At 35.7% G+C, this 26,521-nt stretch overlaps 1 long non-coding RNA gene across 1 annotated transcript; it reads right to left on the bottom strand.

Annotated features, from left to right (window-relative positions):
• Positions 1-21,850: 21,850 nt before the first annotated feature.
• LOC138326962 (uncharacterized) lies at positions 21,851-26,132 on the bottom strand. Its single transcript, XR_011208987.1, has 3 exons — positions 25,637-26,132; positions 25,075-25,207; positions 21,851-21,954 (listed from the first exon to the last, which is right to left on the bottom strand). It is a non-coding gene; the product is annotated as an uncharacterized lncRNA (long non-coding RNA).
• Between the last annotated feature and the right edge of the window lie 389 nt (positions 26,133-26,521).

The raw sequence follows: 26,521 nt of genomic DNA on the forward strand, positions 1-26,521 counted from the left end.
GCTTTAAAGGTGCAAAATTATTCACTGGAAAATAAAAAAATATAAAAACATCAGTTCAATAAATATTAACATTAGCCATGGAAGAAATTGTACACTCATTGTAAACTAAGTTTAAATATATTTTCTGCCTTGGTACTGTGATCTGATTTGGAGCGGCGATATCACATTGCACGTAAACGTCTGTGTTGTATAATTTGTTTAATAACAGATTTGCTTGTTGAATAGCCACGGTGTTGTTAGTATTACAGGAAAAATATGTTTATCATAGTTGATTCACTGATGGAAGGATTGTAAACATTTAACGCATTTCTTTCTTTTTTATTTCATTTGTTTTGATATATTTTTTCACTCTGAATTTTCAGTCCAGATTCAGTTCAGATTTTCAAATACAAATCCTCAATACGAGGGATGTTCCGAAATTAATGTTACTTGCGCAATATCTCGTGGAACTCGTGCTAAATGGGCTTAAAACTACCTCGTAGCGATAGCGTGATATCTGAAGCGTGATATAGGTAAATATCTCGCTTACAATTACACTAACCTTGGTGCTGTGTACATTGCTTTGTAGCGCATGCGTTACACTCTATACAAATATGGTTGGCAAGAGAGTTGAAAACGTAATTGAAATTAGGGCTTATATCAAAGGTAGGTCTCTACTTGGCTTAAAGCCGGTGGATATTCCTCGTGAGGTGTGTGATATATATGGGAAGGGTCAAATGTCATATATGACTATTTGTAGGTGGGTTGCTCGATTTAAGTCGGGACACCAGCAGCTTAAAGATGCTGCCCACACAGGTCGCCCTGCAACAACAACAACAAAGCATAACATTGAACTAATTCGGCAAATCTTTGAAAAAGATGCAAGGTACACTGTCCGGCAGTTAGCTAAAATGACAGGTTTGTCTTTAGCACGTATAACATATTAAGCTGGGCAATATCAATGCCAGGTGGATACCCCATTTACTAACTGACAACCAAAAGAGGTCACGGGTTGACAAGGCCAAATCCTTATTGAAGAAATACCCAAAATACAGCAAAAAGGCTTTTGATGATTTGGTCACAGGTGACGAAACATGAGTGTATTTTTTCGAACCCAAAAGAAAACGCTCTAATCGAATCTGGGCAAACAAAAACGCCAGGCGCCCTAGCATTGCTAAAAGAATACGCACCGTGAGGAAGGTTTTGTATGTCATATTCTTTGATAACAAGGGTCCAATCATTCGAATCCCTGTTCCAAAAGGCAAAACTGTCACAGCGAAGTATTATAGAGACGTTGTACTTCGAAAACTTAAGAAAGTCTACAAACGCCGCCGCCCACAGACAGGTTTGAAGTACCTCAGGCTCTTACATGATAATGCGCCAGCACACAAGGCGCGCATTGTAACGGAGTTTTTGAAGGCAGAAAAGGTCACTGTCCTCCCTCACCCTGCATATTCACCAGACTTGGGCCCCTGTGACTTTTTCTGGTTTTCCAAACTAAAATTTCACTTGTCTGGAACAAAATATAAATCAAGAAATGCCCTTGTCTCTGCCATTTACCAGTATCTTATGAGTATACCAATTCAAGAGCACGAAAACTGTTTCCAAAAGTGGATCGATCGGTTGAAACGATGCATAAATGCAGAGGGGGGAGTACTTCGAGGGACAGGGCAAAGTAAAATGATCAGAATTACTTCTATCAAAGAGAAATCACCAAAGTAAAAATAATTGTTTATATTGGAATGTTAAAAAATTACCAATTTGGCGGCCATTTTAAAAATATTTCTTATTGTCTTTTTTTTTCGCCTTAGTTTTACCATTTTTTTTACATAAATCTTCACTGTACCATCATTTTAGTTGTATCTAAATTTGGCAATATGAAGTCCTTAATTATACGCCAGAAAAAAGCATTATGTGAATTCAAATGTAATCTGTTTGAATCTTAGGAAATGGATCGAAGGATGGCCTTGAAAGAAAAATAAAATATCAACAACATCATTGTTCTTCATTATTGAACTAATGAGTTATATTACAACCCACGTTAAAAACAAACTGCATTAAATATGGTTCAATAAATAAAAGAATATGTTGTAGTAATGCATATTTGAAATAATTTTTCAAAGTGCGTTTTAATTTTAAAGTGGGTTGTAACTGAGGCAGATGAGGGATATATGCTATACTGTTAAACATAACATAGACCCTCATGGTCATCGCTATCATTTTCAATAGCAACAACATTTAATTTCAAATAAATTGAAATGGGATCAAACTTACTATGTAAGTTCTCTCCCTGGTAACAAAATGTATATATACAAATGACACGAAAGAGTATTTGTAAGCATTTGAAAGTATATGTTTCAGAAGTCATGATAGTATTTGAGGTATTATCAATGAGATTATAGATAGTAATTTTGTTTTTCAAAAATTATAATAATAAAGAAATGAGAATGCAGCAGCTATGAGGAAATTACCTTCACCCACCAGATACAGACCAGAAGATCTATCAGTTTAGTTTACCAAATGTTTAAATCATATGTGAACCTAATGTCTGGTATTAAATGTCATTTATCACATGTTAATAGATAAAGTTCTCTTTAATTAAACGTTGCTATTTTTAAAAAAAACCCAAAGCTATTATCACATATAGGTAAGTATGTATTTCAAACTTATCAAGTCCTTAATGGTACGACAGAAATAGCATTATGGAAGCTTTCTAGAAAGATCAGGTCTAATATGTATTTCACAATTTCACAGCTATGTGGTGGTCATTAAAGCAATATTGGTTAAGACAGAAATATCATTATATACGTCTTCTAGAAAGATCTGGTATACAAAGTGCAAGACAAAAAGATGCTTAAAATTAAGAAAAAAGTGTGCCTATCTGGGTTACATGACGTTACCAAGAAAAAACCTAAGGGGACCCAAGTTAAAGATGGACTTTGATTGGAAGAATGGAACGTTTATTTTAGCAGAAGTGTAACGATTTTCATAAAAGTGACTTTTTCATATTTCAATTGTGATGATAATTTAACAAAATGCATAGACAGATTATTTTAAATCTCTGCGTCAATTATTTTGACATTTTTTTACCTTTTGTTTTATATCAATATTTCATGTCATTAGTATTACTGCCATGTCATAGAATATTGTGCTGTAGAATTTTCAAATGTAACTGTGCAACCTTTTTTTAACTGTGTGTAGACAAATGATATTTTGTAATGATAGTACATTGCTTTATTTAGGATATTCATACAGAATATTTATAAATTTGAAATTATTCGATAACTTACCATTGATTATGCTTTATCATATGGAAATAAATTAAAATTTTAAATTTTAAGTCAATATATCTGAGCAGAAATAAGAACATTTGTGAAGTAATCGGAGCACTCTTTGAACTTTCTTTCTAAATTGAGGTTATTATATGTAAGTGCTGTTGGTAAGATCGAATTATGGGCAGTGCCGAGCGTAAATGTTTTGGGAGGCTGCAGTATATCCGTGTTGTGAATCCTTTAAGTTGTGGAACTCTGACCTTTTTATAGTACTATCTCACTGAAACAAATGACAAATACCACGCATCGCCCGGTCACACTATACTAACAACGGGCAACCATGCCACTTAAGAATCTAAAATTTATTTTTTTCCTCCATCAAGGTTTTAAACGTTAAAGTAATCTATAATATATTTATCGAACGATAAAAATGTCATGTAGTTTGAGCATATTTGAAACTCGTGCTAGTGTTCCTTTAAGTTAAGTAGGAAAAAGTGACACTTATAAACGATTTTTAAAGTGTAATTGAATGAAAAACGTAGGTTTAATATCTTAAAATTTATTCATGAATCTTTACTGACATCATGTCACGGATGAATGTGTATTGCCATCGCACACAAATGTACCTAACTATAGCTGTAGAAGCATTCAGCAGTTTAGATATTGTGAGGAAAGATATATGTTGATTTAGTAGAGATTATACCGACTTATTTACGAACAGGATGGGGAAAATAAATCAAGGTGTGTCAATGTGTCGCTTTATTTCTTTTAAATTTTCATATCTAGGTAGTAAGTAGTGAATAAATATCAAACCTGTTCATTATTTCCAATGGCTTCAAATACTTAAAGATGCTCAACCGCTGACAAATGGTATTTTTTCACTATCAAAATCAGAAGCAGACGATTAAGTATTTTTCTTCAGTTACAAAAGTTACTTACTTTACACCATTACCACCACTGAAAAGTTTGAGCTTCTAATTTCACTTCAAGTTAAAAATATGAAAAATAATTAATTGTATCCCGAAAAAAATCCGTGGCACTATATCCTATATGGAATGAAGTACTGATTGCGCATGCACCAAAGGCGAAATAAATTATTTTATATATTTTTGTGTTAATTAGGCATATATATACACGATTAGACACCAATTAATGTTCAAATGACGAATATCATTTTTGCTCTGTCAGCGGTGGAGCATCTTTAATGAATACTATTATATTGTTCCTATTCCACTATCGTATTTATGGTGCAACTTAAAACGTTTAAACTGTAGTCATCAGCTGGAAGTCACCATTACCTTTGATAGAAATCGAAAGTGTCGACTTCGTCTGTCACATTTTGTTGTTACGATTTAAAATCAGGTCATTAAAGCGTTCGTTTCAAAGGACCAGGAATGTGAAGCGTCGGTTTGGTTGTATAGACGATAACATTATCTATAATTGACGTATAAGGTTTTAAAATGAAAATATAAGTGATATTTTCACTCGCTTTTGAAAAATCGAAATGCAGCATTGAGAGTGTAAATTTCATGTTAATTATTACGTCATTAGTTTGTGCACAGGGAAAATAACTCCTTAAAATACAATGGCGGAATAACCTTTGACACTAACTAGGTCTCGGATGCCTTGAAGTACAATTCACGACGAGCTTACGAATCCTTTTCATGGGTAGAAATACTCGTGATTAGCAGTGAGGATAAACAACAACAACAGAAATATATTAATTATGATTCGTTGTTTATATATTCATGGTTCCATAGCAATGACTTAAATAACTAAAATTTCTCATCATACATTATATGTTTAATAACGTAATAGTAACTGTGAGGATATTTTATCTATCTGATACATTCACTTCGTTGCACCAGTGAACGAATACATAGGATATATAGTGGTGAAAATCGGGACTTGAAATTGACTTCATTGATGCCGACAATTCGTTGTTGTTCACGATTTCCTTATTTTCGAAGTTGACTGTATATTTGCATTACTGTATACTAATTTAGTTTTGAGGTAATTTAATGCAGTCTTGTTCAGGGCGTTTTTAGCACTATGTTGTTGAATTAGTTAAAATTGACTATTGCAGCAACTTTCTTTTGACTATGTTTCCTTATTTGGTCCTCTTATTGATGGGAACATCATTGACGAACTCCAGAAAAAATAACTAGCTTTACGGTATTTTGTAATCTTCTTTGGAATAATAGTTTAATAATGGGTTTAATAATATTACTTCTATTATGCTATTCAAATGGTATTTTTTGCGTCTTTCTTTGGACAATGTTTGGTTTAGTTTTGCTCATTTGTCGCCTTCTTTGATCCCCTTAGTAGTATCATGATTTATGTGAGCCTGGATAGCCTAACTTTTGAGGAACAGATATTACTTTTATCGCTGATTTTAAAGGGACAATTAAATCTAAGAAAACATTAAGATTTGTACATATATCGAAAAAAAACCCAGTTCTAATGGAAATGAGATCAGTCGGTTTTACTGTGATATGCATGAAAAGCCCATGTTTGTTGTAAACACGACTCATATATCAGATCCGGTCCAACTACAGTTATTTATTCAAGGTCTACTAGGCGCTTGTAAATGGTATAACAACATGAGTATATCAATAAACGTTTCACTGATCTTGATCATGAGGCCATACTAAATAACCACTAGGCTTAGGATAGCTATAATTAGCAAATACATAACATCCTTTCTCTTTTATAAAAGTTGAAATGTCTAGTAAAAATATAAGCTATTATCAATTATTAATTACTGATTTTTAAACTTATGCTATGCACATTCTAAAAGCACTCATTACTGTCTATGGAATAAAGTCTTTCATATTCATATTTTGTAATATACTTAAACACTGATGTATTAAATTACATATTAATTAATGCACACTTGTTGTTATTTATCATGTTAGCACAGTTCATCACAAAAAATGTCCTGAGATAACTAAGTGAAGTTATCATATTGCTTGTTTGGTCTAGCTCAAACTATTTGTTCATTTTGAAACAAAATTAAACTTTAAAGTTCCGTAAATACATTTTGTTTAACTCAAAATTCAACACTTCACACCGGTTCATTATAGTAATAATTTGTAACAAATAACATGAAATGTTGTATTTTTGTCGATCTGGAATCTAAGCATGACTCCACAGTCGCCACTTGAAAAACATATATTGTGAACTTCCTCAATTTCTACCGGTGTGATTTGGCTAAAACTTGCCTGATGAATCACTGTAGTGCAACTAGTACGGCAAACGATGTTTTGATCCGTTTCCGGTATCGCTTCGGCGTCATGAACGACCACGGTACTGTGTGCTTTCTAATCATCACTATTTGCTGGCGTTACGGATTATACCATGATTCATGGGTATTTAGTGATTGCTGAAGATTATGATAAGTTTCAACCATAAAACCAAAAAATATATTATTTTCTGTTTTCCCCCTTATATTTCAAAAAATGCATTTGAATATCACACATGACAGAAAACACAGCTAAATTTTTCGTTCAGAGCTTCGATTTGCCGACTTTATATTGAAGTATAGTTTTTACTGTGATTCAATATTGGAAATCTTTAGACTTTTCCCGTTTCCTTGGTATATAATATGGTTTTACAAAGTTAAAAAATACCTTATGAAATGTCAACAATGTTGTGTTCGATATCAGACTAGTGTCGCAACGGTTTTGAATATTCAATAGTGTACGGTTGAGACACAAGGATAATTAAACAAAAAGTGAGTGTACCGGTTTGCGATTTCTTTCTTTCAGATACAATGTCAATGGAAAATAGACCAATTTGTGTAACTATTATTAGAATAAATTCTTCCAATTTAAGAAAAACATATATATTTAACGTCGTACCTGCGGTTTAGCGACGACTTAGAGAAAGCTTTACAAGTAAAGTAACTAATTGCTATTCTTAAAAGTTTTGTAGTAGACTAGAAATGGCGTATACTGAGTTTATCCGTAATGCGCTTGATATACAGTAACCCTTGTTCATAGTCTATATATTTTGCATTACAAATCGGACTATGGTAATGTAAAAAAAAAACATATCAAATAGCACGCACAAGGGACTTATGGAGGTAAGTCTCACAATTCCCCTAATATTTTCCCTGTCGTTATTCAATTCTTTTTACATCATTTGATTTATGAAGTAAATTATGTTGTTATGCACTCTACTGTCAACGGTTTCGAAGAAATTGAACCACCTTTTTTTTGTTCTAAATAAATATTCAAATTTTTGCCATTTTTGAGTAGCATTCTGCTACATGAGTAAAACAGCATTAGTCCTGTACAAATTCTGCCCTGTAAATGAAGAAATAAATAACTAAAATGTTCTAGCGATATAGTATATTTGTTTAATTGATGGTGATATATATCATCAATCCTTATTTTGAAGAAAATGCTTTACATTTCGTCATAATTATTATGACGTGATCATTTATTTGGAGGAAATTAGGTAAAAAAGATGCGCAAGAATATTACATAAAATATCTCACACCATTAAATGGAAATTAAATCAAAATTCGGGTACACGCTTGTCTCAATTGATAATGAGGCTTACAATATACAGACTAAAAAGAGACCAAAGTTGTCTTTGAAAACATGTCCAATTTTCAAGAATAAATAGAACGCTACAAGTTGTCAAATAAAGAAGCATTTTTAGCACCAAAACAAACATCATATATTCATTGACATAAGACGGAATATCACAATAGAGTTATCTCCCCTAATATGAGATACTTTTTTATACAATCACTGCATAATTTTTCTGTTCACAATATAGCCTAGATGTCTATTACTCTTAGTTTTAAAATCATTAAACAATTAAAAAATTCAATATATAATTAACCATAAAATAGCAAATTAAGATGTATAGGATTATTTGTATGTTGTTAAATTTATCTCAAACTAATTAAATTAATATTTATTCAGTAAATTTCGAACTTTAGAAAAGGGGGGGTATTATATCATATCGCTGGGTCATTTCAAGATGCTTGAAGATCTTGGGGGACACTGTCATAACTCAAGCGTCCAGTATGAAAAAATCATGATCTATCTCCCTTACTCCACAGGACAACATTCTTAATTTAGATATTATGAAATACTTGGGGTGCGACATTAGACACACCCATAAAAGATAAATGATATTTCATATATGCCTGTGTTTTGACAAATATCCGCACCGGCAATGAATAGATATGCATAGCGAACAACCAATTTATGTCACACACATCAAATGCATGTCAAAATATGCCAAGGAAATGACTTAATTACGACTAATGATACAATGCAAAAATATTACATGAGCAAAATCACTAGTTCCAGTTATAAAGTAGAAAAAACACCATAAAGTTTAATAATAAAAACGCGTTTCGTATAACGTCTGTATAGATGTAAGAATATGATTGTTGTATATCATATAAAAACCTAATAATTTGTTTCTCAGTTCATATTTTTGAGAATATATTGGGATAAATAAGGCAAGATTATCATGATGAAAAACTTGAAGTTTTTTGCAAGGATACCTCGCATGCAAGCTGTATGTAAGTGTCACAACATGTGATGATAAATAGGAGTTCATTTGCGGTGGAAATCACGATCTTAATATAAGGGTAGGATATATAATTAACACTTGAGCATGAATATCGGTACTGTAAACACCATGGTGCGCAATGGTAGTTAAACTCTACAAAGTTGGAACCTACCTGCACGGTAACTCATTTATCGAAGCGATACGGAAAAACGTGATCAAAAAGTCGAATGCCGATACTAGTAGCACTACAAGTGGGAAATGACACTGAATATGAATCTTGACACCGTGGTCGTTTACAGCTCTGGATGATCCTAAATCGGAAGATGAACTACCATGACACCATATCTAATTAATTTCCAATACAGCTGCTGCCAAGGTAGTTCAGATTACCAACTCAGGCTATTGGGCCTGCTTGTTTAACAATACCTAAGAAGCTTATATTATTTATCGTGGTTTTTGAGTATGCATTGCCGCATGAGATGCAGGTATGACGAGCCACCAATAGTGTTCTTATCAAAAACATTTGGCATATATTCAAGGGTCATACAAGGGTCAAATATGCCAAAAATAACCCGTATTGTAGAGGGATATAGCCGTGTCCCGTGGACAGGGATGCCTTTGATGGAAATGATAAATGGTAAAATAGTTAATTACAACCAGTTATTGCTTCAAGCATAAATTAAATGGGTTTTTTTGATTATTTGTGTTTGGCTGACTTTTGGCTCTAAACTCAAGCTTTATGTTGTAGCCAAAAATATATCGACCTTCTGGATGACTTTCAGAAGGTGATATCTTTTCCACTATCAACAGCAGCTACTCCAACCTCGATACTCCAGTTGGCCGTGTTGGCCTAAAAAAAAAAAGAGTGTTAAGAGTGCCCAGACATAAAAGTACTTTTTGGAATACAACAACCAAAATGTCCCAAAAATATTACCTCTGGAGTTCAAATCTTGGATTTTGTAACAAGAGATCCATCTTTTTGGAATGACATACTACATTCAGGATGAACATCAGACCTCAATTTTGATCTTTTGCAGAAAAACGTTATTTGTAAAGTAGCCGTGTTATTGTAATATTGTAAATAATATACTTAACACGTACATTATGAGCAATATTCGAACTATCAACCTCACGAAAGTTTTTTAGGAAAAACATAATTTCCATATATTGTATTTCAAAACAATCTAATAGACAGAAATATATCTCCGTCTTTTGGGGATGCAATGAAATATCAAGTTTTTTATTTTCTTTCTTATCTGGAAAAAAATATCTAACACAAGTTTATATCATCGCGCTAATGGTTAAAGATGCTCCACCTCGCTGGACAGAGTCAAAAAATGATATTCATTATTTAGAAATCAATAATTGATTGTATATATGTGTCTAATTAATACAAAAAATCAATAACAAATAATTTTATTTTGCCTTATGTGGGGCATGTGCAATCAGTACTTCATTCCATATAGGATATAGTAGCCACGGATTTTTTTTCGGGATTCACATTAATCGATTTTTCAATACTTTTAATTTTAATAAAAATTCTGAGAAGCTCAAACTTTTCAGATTGAGTGGTAATGGTGTAAAGTAAGTAAACTTTTGTAAACTGAAGAAAAATACTAAATCATCTGCTTTCTGTTTCTAGATAGTAGGAAACATATACGCATTTGTCAGCGGTGGAGCATTCATTAAAAAGCTGGCTGCAAAAAGTTATCAAAATTAGACAATTGTGCTAATTAATTTTACGTATAAATATTCATGTCTTTATATACAATGCCACACAGATATATATCTACCATACTCAAAATATTTAAACTTCAGATGAACCCTATACCAATTCCGTTTAAATGTTTGGTAATAGTGGTGTCATATATCCCTTTAGCCCAAGGGCGTGAGAAGATGATGACCCAGATAAACTCGACGACTAAATGTCCCCAAAAGTCATGTCTCTCGACCGCTCTAGTCCTTGAGTTTCCTGTTTGTCTGGAACAGACTACAACAGCCCAAAGTCTCTCCTCTGTCTACAAATCCTTCTGCCGTAGGAAAGTCTTGGCATTGCATCTACATAACCAAGGAGCTGTCAGGTAAGATGGCGTCGTCGTCCACTTTCTTCTCCTGGTCCAGTTTTGCCGTAAAGAATCAAGTGGAAGCCGGTAAATTCAGTCAGAAAGACAAAGAAAGATTGGGCTGACCAGTTTCCTACCAATAGCCTGGCCGTCGAAAAGTATCAGACATTTAACTAAATACTGATGACCTTCTGGTACTGTACGCCCTGTGGAAAAAGAAAGGAAACACGAAATGTAATTGCCAAAGTTTTGGTGGTAAACAAAACCCAAACTTACTTCAGTGCAGATTGCCAAAACTAATCATCATGATTTGGTTCATGGAAATTGGTGAACCAGAGGAATATCACCGAATGGAAATAATGTCAAGTGGTGCAATACGGCGGAAAGACCTCCAGCTCGTTGAATGTGGAAAACATAAAGAGAAATTGGAGTAATTTCTGTGAAGGTCATCAGATATTGGGATGTTATATAGTGTATCATCGTTCGTGATCACCGCGAAGTGTGAGGGTGGTTACATCAGCAGATGGACTTCCGGGTCAAGCTGGAGCAAGTGGAGAAGCGATCGACAGTCTTTCTTGAAGGAACTGCGGAAATGCGTAGACGCCATGTGATATACTTTAATAAAAGACGTCGAGGTAGCAGTCTGCAATTTCTGATGACAGGAGCGACCAAGTCATCGCTTTGGATAGTTTTTAACAGACCTGCGTGCGAAAAATAGATGATGGGTTGGAGTAACTTCAGAATGAGCGTAATCTTAACAGCCTTAAATTGACTTGCAGCCTTCAAAGAGTAGGAAAGAGAGACTTGATATCTTAAAACATATAGTGTATCGAGCGACTTGATGATTGGCAAAATGCAGATGACCTTGGCGTGGTCATCTCAGGAATACGCCTTGAAGAGAGGACAGCTGTGCAGTACGATCGAGCCTATTACTGGAGAGGGGCAGGGGCGAGAGTTGAAGTCATTGTCAAGCCTTCGTACAGGGGTTTGGTGGCATCATATTAGCACTACCCGAATGATAACATGAAAATAAACCAGAATATAATGGGCCCTTGGATACAACACACCGCCTTTCCATGGGTAAGAAAATCAATTCACAAACAACAAAAGCGATTGCTTCCACAGCAGTTAGCCTACCCGTTTCAAAACGTCAGTTAAAACTGGTAAGAGAGGTTCAGTATCAGAGTTCGATCTGATTATGAAGAATGTTGTTCTTTGGGGATAGATCTCCTGTCAGCTGACCCGTGTTTGGTCGTGGCAGGACCAAAAACAATCAGAAAGTGAAACTCTTTACGGTTTGAACGTGTGATTTTCCGTGTGAAGTAGGAATGGGGGGGCGGAGCGCTCAGCCTTATGACCTGTGTAACATTGATGACATCTCTGTGGCACGTCATTCTGATGAGTGTTAATAATTCCATATGAAATTGTCAGACCGTTGAAGATTCCACCTTGTCCATTCCTATCCTATATACATACTTCAAAAATGCTACTGATGACTCGGTTTACGGGTGTTACCTTCGCTGACAATTCGTTTATAATTGGTACAGGATCAATCGCTTAACAGTGTAGAAAGAAAAGATGGGACTGGCTACAAGAACTTCATCCTTTTAAAATCAGATGTCTGCTTCTCGCTAATGACAAGTAAAAATGGGCACGTCTTTTGCAAGGCGTTTTCTAAACGTCTTTTCTCCTGGCACATTGGCAGTTGGTTCGCTTGTCCAGATGCTGGATGACTACTCCCCCCCCCCCCCCCCCCAACAAACGGTACTGGAAATTCTGGACTCGTGTACGGTGATGCGTTGGGGATAGACGTGTACAGGGAGGGTACATTGTGTTTGTGTGTGGGTGGTGACTCCAACAACGTCATACAGCGATACGGCCGGGGATGGAACAGAATATAAGGGACCTTCGGACAGAATAAGATGGTATCTAATGTACAATGGCCATCGCCATTGATTGGGCGACCAAGCATTGGACACAAGTAGAATGTTTCGACTCAAAGCGAACCTAGTCCACGATTTTCAGAACGTTTAAAGGAAAATAAATAGCTTACCAATTACCGTTGACAACGCATACATTGTGAACGAGAACCACATTGGGATAAATCGTTTTTAGATTAATATCCATTTTACTACTTTTGTCAAAGCATATCTTGCATATATACAATGGTACAACGTTTACCGGGGGAGAAACATAATATAATATAAACAGTGTAGCACATCGGTCACGAACAGACACACTTTATTTTGTGATTGTTTGGCAACTTATTTGTATTGATTTTTTCCGTTGATGGTACGTCTATAGGAAGAACTTGTATCTGGAAGCATGTTACGCAATTCATTTTCGTTTTTCACGACATGCTATTGAATGATTATTTACAATGAGGTTTAAGCATAATTTTTTTGAAGTGGTTGTTTTCATTTCCAAATGACACACGGGAACTTTTCATTTGTATATTGTTACAATGTAAGTGTGCAACCAGAAAAGAATTGGCAAGCATTGCAAAGCCTCTCTAGGATGTGTTTCGATATGTAAGTGGCTTTACTAAACTATTATTCTGTCACATATTTGGAACCAGTAAAATCCTTCCTAACGTTTAATTTTGCTACAGTTGCAATGGGATAACTTAGAAGATGTACAAGCATATTGCTAATAATAGAACGAAATAGCTGATTGTGTTTACTTAGTTTCATAAGTGTAACCATACCAAACTAACAAATTAACATTTATTCCCGTGGTAATTATCCTTGGACTCGCAAAAGGATAATAATGTTATTGGATTGATCATAAAGAAAAGATCCCTAATCATCTATTGAGCAATCAAACAAATTTTGATTTTCTAGCGACACTAGTTCAGATCTCGCCATTTTAAAGGGAAATTTCAGTCTAAGAGTGCACACAAGTTTTATTTCTCCTTATATTAACCTTATGTAAGTACAATTGGGGATCGTTCTGATGTACTATTTGGGACTAGTTCGTCCATCGCTATGATTATGGCCCGTCAGTGTCCCACAATAGATCACAGTGTGTGATGTTCAAAACTCGCTTCGCTGTCCGCCATTACACATTTGTGGTCCGAAGCGTCTTCTACAATTATGATGTATTATGTCGAACCCTGGGATCGTGGGCGCTTTTGGTAGTAAAAGATTAATTTAGTTTATAACAACTAAGTAAATCGCTAGTCTTTCCTAGCGTGTTTTACCTTATTTAGGCCGCAAGAACTGGCCTGAAAAAAACCAATTTTTAACCAGCCAGATCTTTGCTGACAATTTATTGCATTTGGCTAAATTTCGTGACACTGCAATCGGGTCGGTAAATTTGTTCTTGATTAATCGTATAGCTATACTATATGGAATATCACAGCGGTATCCATTGAAATAGATAACAATAACGCAGAACATTTTGTCAATAATTCTTGATTTTATTTACATAACAAATGTAAAAAATAGTATTTATGTCATATTGTTGACACATCGGAATCGTGGTTTATCATAATCTGGAATTAAGCCTCACTGCAATGTTCCCTATAATGACCTTGGTGCCCCACGGAAGGTCACGTTTTTGAACAAAATCAGAAGAAGTTTTGGAGATTATTTAAAATTATCAATAGCATACTGTATCAAAAAGTTGCCATTTGCAAAAAAAAAAAAATCAAATACTTCATTCTATGTATATAATAAAATGGTTTTTGTATCTTGTATTGTAACATGTATGTAATATTTAGCTGTTTTGTATAGGATGGCCATCAGGTTATAAGTAGACTTCGTATGTTTGGTCCGTAACCACGTTGAGAACTGTACGTTTTTAAATGGATGAATTGACTCTGATGTTTTTGTCGACATTATATTCTTCTAGTACTTCATCTATACGTTACATAGATATATTTAGATGATATATGTGGGCCCAAAATGGACCACACACAAGGTGTGTTGCACCTCTATGTTACTCCCTCTCTCGTTCTACAATAAGTGGTCAGCTCTATTTTATTACATAATAACGTGATAGCATGTGGATCAGTATTTGGCCCATGATATCCAACACCTGAAACATCTGATACATGGATAGCTACTGCGATAACATATAGTAACACGCTGCTAACCAATTAATACTGACCAGTTTCACAATTAGCATTACATATAAGATGTTCAGGCACCACATACCATTACACAACAACGATGAAACTTTATACCTATAAACCCAGACTATTTATGTACACGACCTGGACCCAGCTATCCGCATGGCACTGATAACTGATAGTATATATACCTTTAGACCTGGGACTCACTCCACGAATAGCTGTAAGTCTATATCAATATCTTATGAAATAAAACTTATTATAATTATAATGTATAATCATTTTATACCTGCGGGGATTAAGAAATGACCCATGTTGCCGGTCATTGTGTAAATATGTCTTTCTTCTCTTTGAATCGTGCCATTTTTTTTTTTTTTTTATCATTTTAGCCACCTGGTCCAAGAACCCAAGGTGAGATTATTGCTTATACATCGGCGTCCGGCGTCCTTCAACAATTGACTGTGGGGTGCTAACTGAAAATTGTACAAATGGTCGAGCTGAGCCTGAGGGTTCTTGGGCCAAAAAGGGATCAATTTGGTTATTTCCATATATAAACCACATTGGTAAAGTACTCTTATTGCGATGGTACAATAAGCATCATTATAAGGATGGGGATTCAAAATTATACAAATGATTGGGCTGACCTCCCGGGGGCCTGAGTGGCCGAGCCAAAAGGAGTCAATCTGGCGATTTCCATATAAAAAAAGCATCTCTGAAACTTAACATTGAATTACCAATCATAGTCATATGGTATAGATAGCATCAATAGGGTGGGGATTCAAAAATTGAACAAAAGTATGCTCTCACATTTGCCCAATTTCTTATAGTAAGAGCTTTCATTTATCATTACTATATAAACCAGGTGAACGATACCAGTCCTCCTGGGCGTCTTGTTTACTTCAATTGTGTTTACCTTAATCATAACTGCGACAGTTTTTGTCACTTAAAACAAGCGAGCATACGGACATATGGTTTTTCTCCATTCTTCTTGGCATGAGCTCCTATTTCAAAAAATTATCATTATATGAGGAAAAAAAAGTTTAATAGATAAGAATGACCCTTCGATTAAAAATACCTAAACCTCATTGGTAAAAGGATGAACAATTCTGAAAAAGTAAAAAATGATACCATTTTCAGGTCAATCTGGGCCGAAGGGTCATGTTTCGTCCGTCGTCGTCCGACAGTGCGCCGTGCGTACACTTTCCACATTTGAACTTCTTCTCAAGTATTACCGGTGCGATTTGGCTTAAACTTGCCTGAAATGATCCTGATATGGTCCCGACAAAGTGTTGTAAGTTTTCGGACTCTATCCGACATCCAAGATGCCCGCCACAGCCGATATCTTGAAAACATATTTTGAACTTTGTCACAAGTTCTACCATTGCAATTTGACTGAAAACTTGCCTGAAATGATCCTGACATGGTCCCCACGAAGTGTTGTAAGTTTTCGGGTCGATCTGATATCCAAGATGGCCGCCACAGCCGACATTTTGAAAAACAATTTTGAACTTCTTTTCAAACTCTACCGGTCGATTTGGCTGAAATTTTCCTGAAATGATCTTAACAATGTATTGTTCCATCTCTTATTGAATCCCAAATAGAAGATGGCTACCCTTACACCATATGTTATCACTTTCTTAAACGACTATTATCAAGGTATTTAGATGACCGTTAAAGCCCTTAGGCCTGCTGTTTGACATGTATTGATATTATTTACCTTTTTTAGGTTAATTCGAGGAGTTGTTAAACCTTTAAAATGTGATATTTCCCTCGGCCTTCTGCATTGACCTCTGAGGAATATCACCTTTGGTCTAGTTTTTTCATGTCATGGTATTAACTTTCAAAATGTTAATACCTGTATAAAAATGAATCAAAGATTGAATCGATCACCGGAGAATTTACATCATCCATTGTCCTTTGTGTTGGAACTGAACACTTCTCGGTTAAAACATCTCCAATCAAAGTAATCGATAATCGTATTAAATATCATTATCTGTCTTAGCAATAATCATATATTTAGTGCAGTAAACTTTGGCATTTTTGTTAATCGATCAATAATAACGACATCAACCAGGGTTACTATAAGACCAATTTTCGTCTCAATCGGAAACATTCGGCACTTTCCGTAAAAATGAGAAAATGTATCTTTTTGCTACGCCGCTTGAGGCGTAGCAGTTAGAATCGGATGCAAATCACGCCATCTTGCAGGATAGCCATGTAGCAAGAACGCTTGAATCAGATGGATGTTCGGTGTGTTACAAGCACTGCCCTGTTGAAGTAATATTAAAACGAATTACGGAAACAGAACTTTAATCTGTCCGGATTCGGACGCCATCTTCCTGATAAAGCGATGGTCACATGTGCGCTTGCATCCGTTATTTTTTTTTTTAGATTTCTGTGTAGAACAAGCATTTGTGGTAAAAGTATTCTGAATAAGGATTTTCTAGAAATTTAATCGGGCATTTTAATAAAATCTGGTTCCATTTACCAGATGGAACAAATATATCTTGTAGTAGTATACCATGTTCGAGACATTACTTTTATATTTCTTATCTAATTTTAGATCTACCATCGCGTGTAACATTAATAATCAGTAATAATATTATTTAACGGGACACGGAACATACTAAAATACGGAATGACAGTACGTACTTAAAGCGGAATGAAAACGGACCATAGAAAAACATAGAAACATTAGATTAAGTTCAATATTTTCTTTGCCTTTTCTCTGAGCTTAGCAATCTCTGCATAAAAACCCTTTTTAATTTGTTGGAAGCAAAAGTATTATTAAAACTGTTCGTCTGTAACTAGACCTGGCTACCTTGCACTAACACAAGCTCACAAACTATAAAAAGGCTTTCAACAGAACAATTAAAATTGCTAAACAATATCATCATATCATTGTTTAAGTTTCCATATTCTGTCCAATCAAAGGGTTATAGCTTTCCGCGTTAGCCCACCTAGCACTTTTGGGAGCTAGCTAATTATCTTCTTGTCCTATTTTATATTCTCGTTTACGGAAATCGCCAGCCGACGAACGGTCCCGATTGTCGTCACCAAGATCCCATTTATCAACAATATCCTCAAATCCTATTATATTTTTCACTCGACTCACACATCGGATCAGGACATCTAAAGTTTAAACTGGATATGGATAGTTAGATACTATTAATAAAAGAAATACAGGATCGTACTTCGTCAACTATCTGCACTCGATATGTTACACTGCAATCCGATGAACTATATTTCCGGATTTCAATTTTGAAACACATTTTCTCACTAGACAGGAGAATATCCCAGATACTATTTTTTTAAAGTTGGGTAAATTGTAGTTGTTCTTCAACCCTTTTACAGGTGATGCAATAGAAGATCAAGAATGAAAATTACAATTACTTTAACAAGATAAAAAATAACTTAACACCTGATTTCACTAACGGACTCTTCTTCCGCCTCTAGTCTCAATTTTCAATATAAACCTTCGCTAATGCTAGTAACTACTCACTTTACCAAACTATCGTCTTACAGCTAACACAACTCCGCCTTTTTCCCTTCAACTATGGAATCAATTGGACTTGTAATTAAGACAAAGTGTATCATTTTTTTGGCTTTTCAAAAATTATCCTTCTCAGTTTTAGAGATACATAAATACCACTCTTACTATCTTATAGGGGATAGAAAATACAATATATTGCATGCCGAGAATAAGAAATAGATCCAGCACTTAAAATAACGATTTATATCATGCTAATTGATATAAATTAGAAACATTGTCAATGTGGTTATAGTATCGAGGATGCACATAATTTCTTTTTCGTATGTATAAATTATGCAAAAACAACGTGTAAAATTATTTCATGAGCTTAATATCTTTATCCCGCTAGACCTAAATCTACTTCTATTTAGCCCCACCAGAGTATCCGATACTTAGTTTTAGAGATCAAGAATAGGTTAAAATCATGTTCTATATTTACATATGATATAAATGTAGAATATAATGTTTAACCGTTTTTCTTTCACCTATACACCCAAAACGGTCTATGAACACTTTGGTGGGACAAAATTATTTTTTCAACTGTGCTGTAATTAATTAAGGACATGTAACAAATTCTCATACTAAGAATTAACCCTTGAATTCATTTCATTTAGTTTAACGGAATTCAAATGCTAAACTTTTCAACTCGGCATCACAATATTTATATCCGGGATTACATACAATGTACTACTTTGTATATTAGAAATTTTCGTGACAAGCGCGAGACAACTACGAGTTGTCGTTTTCTGCGTAAAACTGGCGACAGAATATTCGAACTGGAGTACAGAATTACTGAGCCGTGAGTAACGTATCAATCGTTATTGACACTTTGTAGGGATAGATATGTATTTTCTAACTAAGTAGGAACTTTCGTTGGCAATATCAGACTTGAAATTGATTTGATTTGTATTGATATATAATCTTTTATAGCACCAAATCCAATAACATATGAGGAAAGGCTAAAACGAAAAGTAGGAAATATCTAGGGGTTTTCAAATTATGTAAAATCGTTAACATATTATGTTATTTTACAAGTTTATGTTTGTATCTATGTAATACCTAAATAAGATACACGAGATTGGTTTGATGTAGATGTGAATGCGCTGGTACTTTCGTTTTTATCATATCATCTAGCATTGAAAACATGATGTAAATCAATACGTGAAGTAATTTCGAGAGGAATTAATACGCCTAGCGTTCCGACAAAAAATGAACATGGCAGCATGATGTTTAAAGTAAGTGAGTCTAACTACGATGTTTAAATGGAGTTTCTTACAAAGGTACGGGACATGACACCGCCAAAGGGAACTTTCGTGAATGCACCACAAAAGCGTAGTTTTTGTGATTTTGGGCCTTGGGTTTTTGATGGTACCCATTAGATGTGAAAACGACATTTATGACCGCCGGACAGGGAGAATGTCTACCTAGCATATTTTCGGTAAAATTTCTCCCGATTCATCAAGCCGACTAACTTCGTCCACTACTGAGGCCAATTTTGTTCATCAAGCACTCCACTGGGAAAGGTTAATTATTTCTCATTTAAGCGTAAAGATCATCCTCGATATTTACCCAGGGGTTCCGGTCGACTAACGATCTCTACACACCTGGACTATCTCATAGTAAACACTGGAGGGCAACAGAATTAGAACAAGGTAACTTAGTCATTTGATGTACTATCAGAAGAGCGTATAACAGGTACGCCTGTGCGTTTACTTCGTGGCTTTGATGGTAGGCGTTTGCCTCTCTTGTATAGTCTTTCAAATGAAATATTTGCTTAGCCCTGTGATTGGTCAAAATGTTTTCCGCTGAAGTGCCTTCAAGTTTCACCTATAAGATAGTTCAGAGAGGGTTGTAAGAGATCGTAAGTGATCGGAAGCGCACTGAGAGTATCGAGGATGGGATGGCTAAGATATAGCGTTAACGGTGTAAGAAGCCCCATTTATTAAAATTAATCACGGGTTCTGAAAAAATAGGTCCGTTTTTCTCGACCGACCGAGTTTCATTTACCTTTGATCCTAGCATAATATTTAAGTGTATACTGTCGGTAAAAAAATTGTGACAGGGTCCTTGTGGCATGTGACTGGCCAGCCTTTTTTATTAGGTCACTCTGATCGATATAGGTACAAGTTATGGGATGACCATATGCTATAGTCTTTTGTCCGTTCGTCGTGCATAGTATACGTCGTTGTGAACGCAATAAATCCTTGGGTAAATAAGCACAGAGCCTTAATGGTACTTTATAAGTTATTGTAGATCTAACATTCGGAAAGATATAGGCACGAGTTCGGAATTTCAGACTTGATTTTCCCACTGGCTTAAAATTACATGATTATTGCCCTTTGCAATGATAATTATTATATGAGACCTTGGTGAACGCGGATAATCGTTGTGTAAATATAAACATGAGCTTAATATAACTTTGTTTATAGACTAACACTGGAAACTATCTAGGACCGAGTTCGATATTTAGCTTAATTTGACTATTAATTTACTGAGTTATTGCCCTTTGCACTTAATTGTTATTATTTGGACCCTGGTGATTATTGATAACTTGAAGGGTAATATGCACTTAAATTCATGAAACTTTGTATTTAGACTAATCATTGGGAAATAATCTCGGGACGTGTTTTGAAAATCAGCGTGATGCGGCGGGTCTATTTAGGGAAGTTATTATTGCCATTTGCACCTAATCCATCATGATTTGGGGCCATTATGAATATGATAAATTGAGTTAGCTAAATATATGCACCCCACGCTTAATTTAAATATTTGCAGTGTAGAAATAACATTGGGAAAAAGATCTTGGACAAGTTTGAAAATCATGTTCAATTAGACTCTTAACCTTATTTACGAAGTTATGTGCCCTTTAGCGAATAATAATTAGTGTGAACCCTTGGAATCACATGTAATGTGAGTAAATATGCAGCCAAGCTTAATGAAACTTAGGTTTATAGGAACCTAGTATATAAGGGACCGTGGGCTGTTTTGAATGATGTGATACTAAGTTTGAACAAAAATGAATGACATTTACTTGTACCATTCATTCATGGTCTCAATGGGTCTGTACGATCAATTCTTTAAACGACTTCTTTTCATCAAGTATTGAGAGGCCTTGAGACATGAATTATCTAAGTTACAAGATTCTGTTTTGTATTAATCCGTTTTTTCATGATTTAACATTTTAGCTCACTTGGCCAAACAGGCTGGTGATCTTATTTTATGTCGCGGCGTCTGTCGTCCGTCCGCCTGTCCATCAACATTTCGTTAAAATTCCTTTTAGTCATAGACTTTTCATGGATTGTAACCTCATGGTGGGGCGAGGCTCGCGGAGCCCAGTAACTGAGATATTGAGTTAATCTTTACTGAAATCATAAAAATCTGTAGAGATGTCCGATTCAGATTCTGAAGTAACATTCCGGATTAGGAATGATGGTCTGGATACTGAGAATGAAGAGGTTGATAATAGAGTTTCTCCAGAAATGGTTTAAAGTTCTGAAAATACACAAAATAGCAAAGTATTTAGCTAATATTCTGATGGAGAATATAAACAAACAGTTTGATAGTTTTAGAGAAGACAATAGAAGGAATTTATGGGAACTCAATAGAGAGCTTAGACAAGAAATTAATAGTATACATGAACATGTAGAATCTTTAGAGTATAGAATTAATCATAGTCATAGGGAAAGGAATCCTTCTCATGAACACCAGAGTGCTAATGTCTGTAGTTCACCAGTGGCTGACATAAATGACAGTAGTCGTGGATCACCTCATGTGAACACACGAAACACTGCACACAATACAAGACATAGTTTAAAACCTCAACAATATTCTGGTGGAGAAAATCTAGAAGAATATCTGTCCCAATTTGAAATAGTAGCACAAATAAATGGGTGGGACTATCAGACAAAATCTCTCTATCTAGCTGGAAGCCTAAGTGGAAGTGCGAGAGCCATCCTCACAGAGCTCAATGCTAAGGAGACCCGAGATTTTGATACCCTAGTTAGGTTACTTAATGTAAGGTTTGGGTCATTGGAACGCTCTGAAATTTACAGACTCCAAACAAGAGTTAAAGGGAAGGATGAGACACTCTCTGAGATGGCTCAGTCTATCCGAACAATGACTCGCCAAGCATACCCTATGGTTGATGCATAAATGATAAATATCCTAGCATTGGATTACTTTATCGATGCTATACCAGACTCTGATACCCGGTTACGGATCAGGGAACTGAGACCAAAGAACCTTAATGAAGCCGAAACGCATGCCATCAGGCTCGAGGCTCATAGGTTAGCTGATAAGCAAAGGAGTAAGGCAATACACATGATCTCTGAGGAAGATCGTACTGTGTGCCACACCTAAATGCTATATCCTGCTAAAATGGCAGATCAAGAGGGCATTGATATTGCGACATTAAATAAGTCCATACAAGCCCTACACAAAACTACCAAAAATTTGGTAGATCAAAGAAACTCAGGTTTCACTTCAAATGGACAAAATCCTAAACCTAGGAATAGGTGGAATGGGAATGGAAATGGTAACAACCAAGTGTTTAATCCATATTATGGAAAACAAACACAAAATGGTCATTTTACCCAAAACACAAATCAAAATAGAGTTCCAAATGTTGGTAACCAAAGATTTGATTCCCAAAATAGGAAAAGTTCCAGATTTGACACACATGACTATGGCACAAGTACTGGTTCAAATTGGAACCAAACACAGAGGTCAAGGTCAAATGTCATACAAAGGTCAAACTTCAACAACCCCTCCCACACTTCCCAGTGAAATGGTGGTAACTTTCAGTCACCTCCGATTCAGGGAAACTACTAGATACTGACTTCGACGGTCGGAATTCAGTAGAAGAGGTGGAGAGACCCACAGATATTGTTGTGAGCAGCATAAATAATGATGATCACACCGGTTTGTTTGTTTGTGCACAAATCAAAGACTTTGCACTTCCGCTACTAGTGGATACAGGTGCAACTGTACCCATTCTAAGCAATAACTGCTTCCAAAAATTGGGTATAAAGAACTCCAATGTAGAACCGGTCAAATTAAATTTGATAACCGCTACTGGAGATAAAACACCATTTATTGGAAAATGTAAGCTTGTTATTGGCATAGGGAAACAGAAGTTGTTACAAGAAGTCTTGATAGCAGACATTAAACAACAGGGGATCATAGGTTTAGATTTTCTGACCACGCATTCTATTGATATCTTATTAAACAAGAATTGCTTGAAAATAGATGGAGACGAAATTCAATGTTTCCGATATCAAGCTGAAGCAGCAAAGCCAGCTTGTTGTAGAGTCTCATTATCAGAGGATATTATAATACCTCCAAATTGTGAGATGATTGTTACTGGAAAATTTAATGATCCAATTTGTAGACAAAATACAGCTGTTATTGAGCCTTCACCAGGATTCATGTCAAAACATGAGGTGTTAGTGGCCAAAGCTGTTGTAAACCCTAGTATGGGTTATGTCCCTTTGAGAATTCTGAACTTTAGCGATAATGAACGCAAAGTGTACAAGAATTCTGTGGTGGCGACTTTAGATACTATTGATGAAATTGTGGATCAAAAGCACGAGAATGTGCAAGTTAATGAAGTCACTGTGGAAAAGCCACACACTCATGTTATTCCGGAACATTTGAAGTCCCTCTATGAGCAATCTTGTGAATATCTGAATGAGAATCAAAGTGGTCAATTAAAAGAATTACTTTTAAAGTACAAAGATAGTTTCTCAAAATCATCCCATGATTTGGGTATGACAGATCTTGCTGAACACAAAATAAATACTGGCTCAACTCCACCTATCCGACAACCGCCTAGGCGGGTTCCTCTATCAATGGTTAAGGAGGTTGAGAAGGAGATAGAAGAAATGGCACAAAAAGGCGTAATCGAACCTTCCGATAGTCCATGGAAAACTCCAGTGGTCTTAATACGGAAAAAGGATTTTAGCCTAAGATTTTGCCTAGACTATTGGAAATTGAATGATGCAACTATCAAAGATAGTCATCCAATTCCTAGGATTGATAGTACTCTTGACTCACTATCAGGTCACACCTGGTTTTCAACCATTGACCTCAAAAGTGGCTACTGGCAAGTTAAGGTAGCATCTGAAGATAGACCCAAAACAGCATTTTCCATACCAGGGAAAGGACTTTGGCAATTTATATCAATGCCATTTGGTCTTTGCAATGCCCCGGCTACCTTTGAAAGGTTAATGGAAAAAGTACTTATTCATCTTTCCCATGATATTTGCATGGTGTATTTGGATGATATAATAGTACTAGCCAAGACATTTGATGAACACATCAATAACCTTGATAAAGTGTTTGGGAGGCTTCAGGAAGCTAATCTTAAGATGCATGCTAAGAAATGTTTCCTATGTAAGAAACAGGTTTCATTTTGGGCCACATTGTTAGTGAAGAGGGTATCTCTACCGATCCAGGAAAGATAGAGTCAGTCAAAAATTGGCCTATTCCTAATTCTGTGAAAGAGGTGAGACAATTCTTAGGGCTATGCTCCTACTATAGAAAGTTTGTCCAAGGATTTGCTACCATAGCTAAACCACTACATAAGTTGACGGAGCAGTACCAAAGGTTTACCTGGTCCTTGGACTGTGACACATTGAAACAGGCATTGACAAGCTCGCCGATACTGGCATATCCAAGGTCTGAAGGTGAATTCATACTGGATACAGATGCTTCTGACTCAGGTTCAGGTGCAGTCCTCTCTCAGCTACAAGATGGGAAAGAGAAGGTCATATGTTACTATAGTAAAATGTTCAGCAGATCTGAGAGAAAATATTGTGTGACACGTAGAGAATTACTGGCAATAGTAAACTCTATTAAACAATTTCACCACTATCTTTATGGGCAATATTTCTTGGTCAGAAGTGATCATGGTGCCCTTACTTGGTTGATCAATTTTAAAAACCCCGAAGGACAAATGGCAAGATGGTTTGAATTATTATCTGCTTATCAATTCAAAATTGAATATAGAGCAGGTAAAGCTCATGGCAATGCTGATGCCTTATCTAGGAGACCTTGTTTAGAGAGAAATTGTAGCGATTGTGATAAAGCAGAACAAAGGTATGATAATAAAACCTGTTCTGATGAGGCTACAGATACTATTTGTAGAGTTACAACAAGATCTCATAAAACAAACCATGCCAATGACTCTAGGGGAGACAACTCTCAAATGTCAAGATCCAAGGGTTCTGATCCAAACCAAGATATGTCTGATATACCCAAGGCAGCAGCTTAGGGTTCTACACCGGGACATCAGGATGTATCTGAAACAGGAGAAAAGACTATTAATCTCCTACAAATTAAAGATAGTCAGAAAAATGATCCAGTCCTTAAAATTGTATGGAACTGGGTTAAACGTGGGGAAAGACCTAAATGGTCTGATATATCTCATTTAGATGAGAGCACCAAGTTTTATTGGATGCGATTTGATTCCCTCACTATAAGAGATGACATATTATGTCACAAATGGGAAACCATCCAAGGGGGACAACCCTTGTACCAAATGGTTATACCCAAATCCCTAACAGACTATGTGATGAAGCAGTTACACAATAGTGTGACTGGAGGTCATTTAGGGAGTAAGAAAACACTCTCAAAAGTGAGAGAGCGATATTTCTTGGACAGAATGTCGAGAGATATCAAATAGTGGATTAAAAGCTGTGACAAATATGCAGCTAGAAAAACACCACCAAAATGGCCGAAGGGTCCATTACATACATACAATGTGGGTCTCCCTATGGAGAGATGGGCCATTGATGTATTGGGACCACTATAAGGGGAACTCCTATCTCCTAGTAATAGCAGATTACTTTACTAAATGGGTTGAGGCAATACCCATGCGTAATCAGAAAGCTACAACAGTTGCACAAAAATTCATAGATAGCATTGTCACCATTTTTGGTGTGCCTATGCAACTTCACTCTGATCAAGGGACAAACTTTGAATCAGATGTATTCCACGAAATGTGTAGAATCTTGGGAATTGAAAAGACTCGAACCACACCATATAGACCACAATCTGT

Source organism: Argopecten irradians, chromosome 7, assembly GCF_041381155.1.
Source record: "Argopecten irradians isolate NY chromosome 7, Ai_NY, whole genome shotgun sequence".
Taxonomy (NCBI): Eukaryota; Metazoa; Mollusca; class Bivalvia; order Pectinida; family Pectinidae; genus Argopecten; species Argopecten irradians.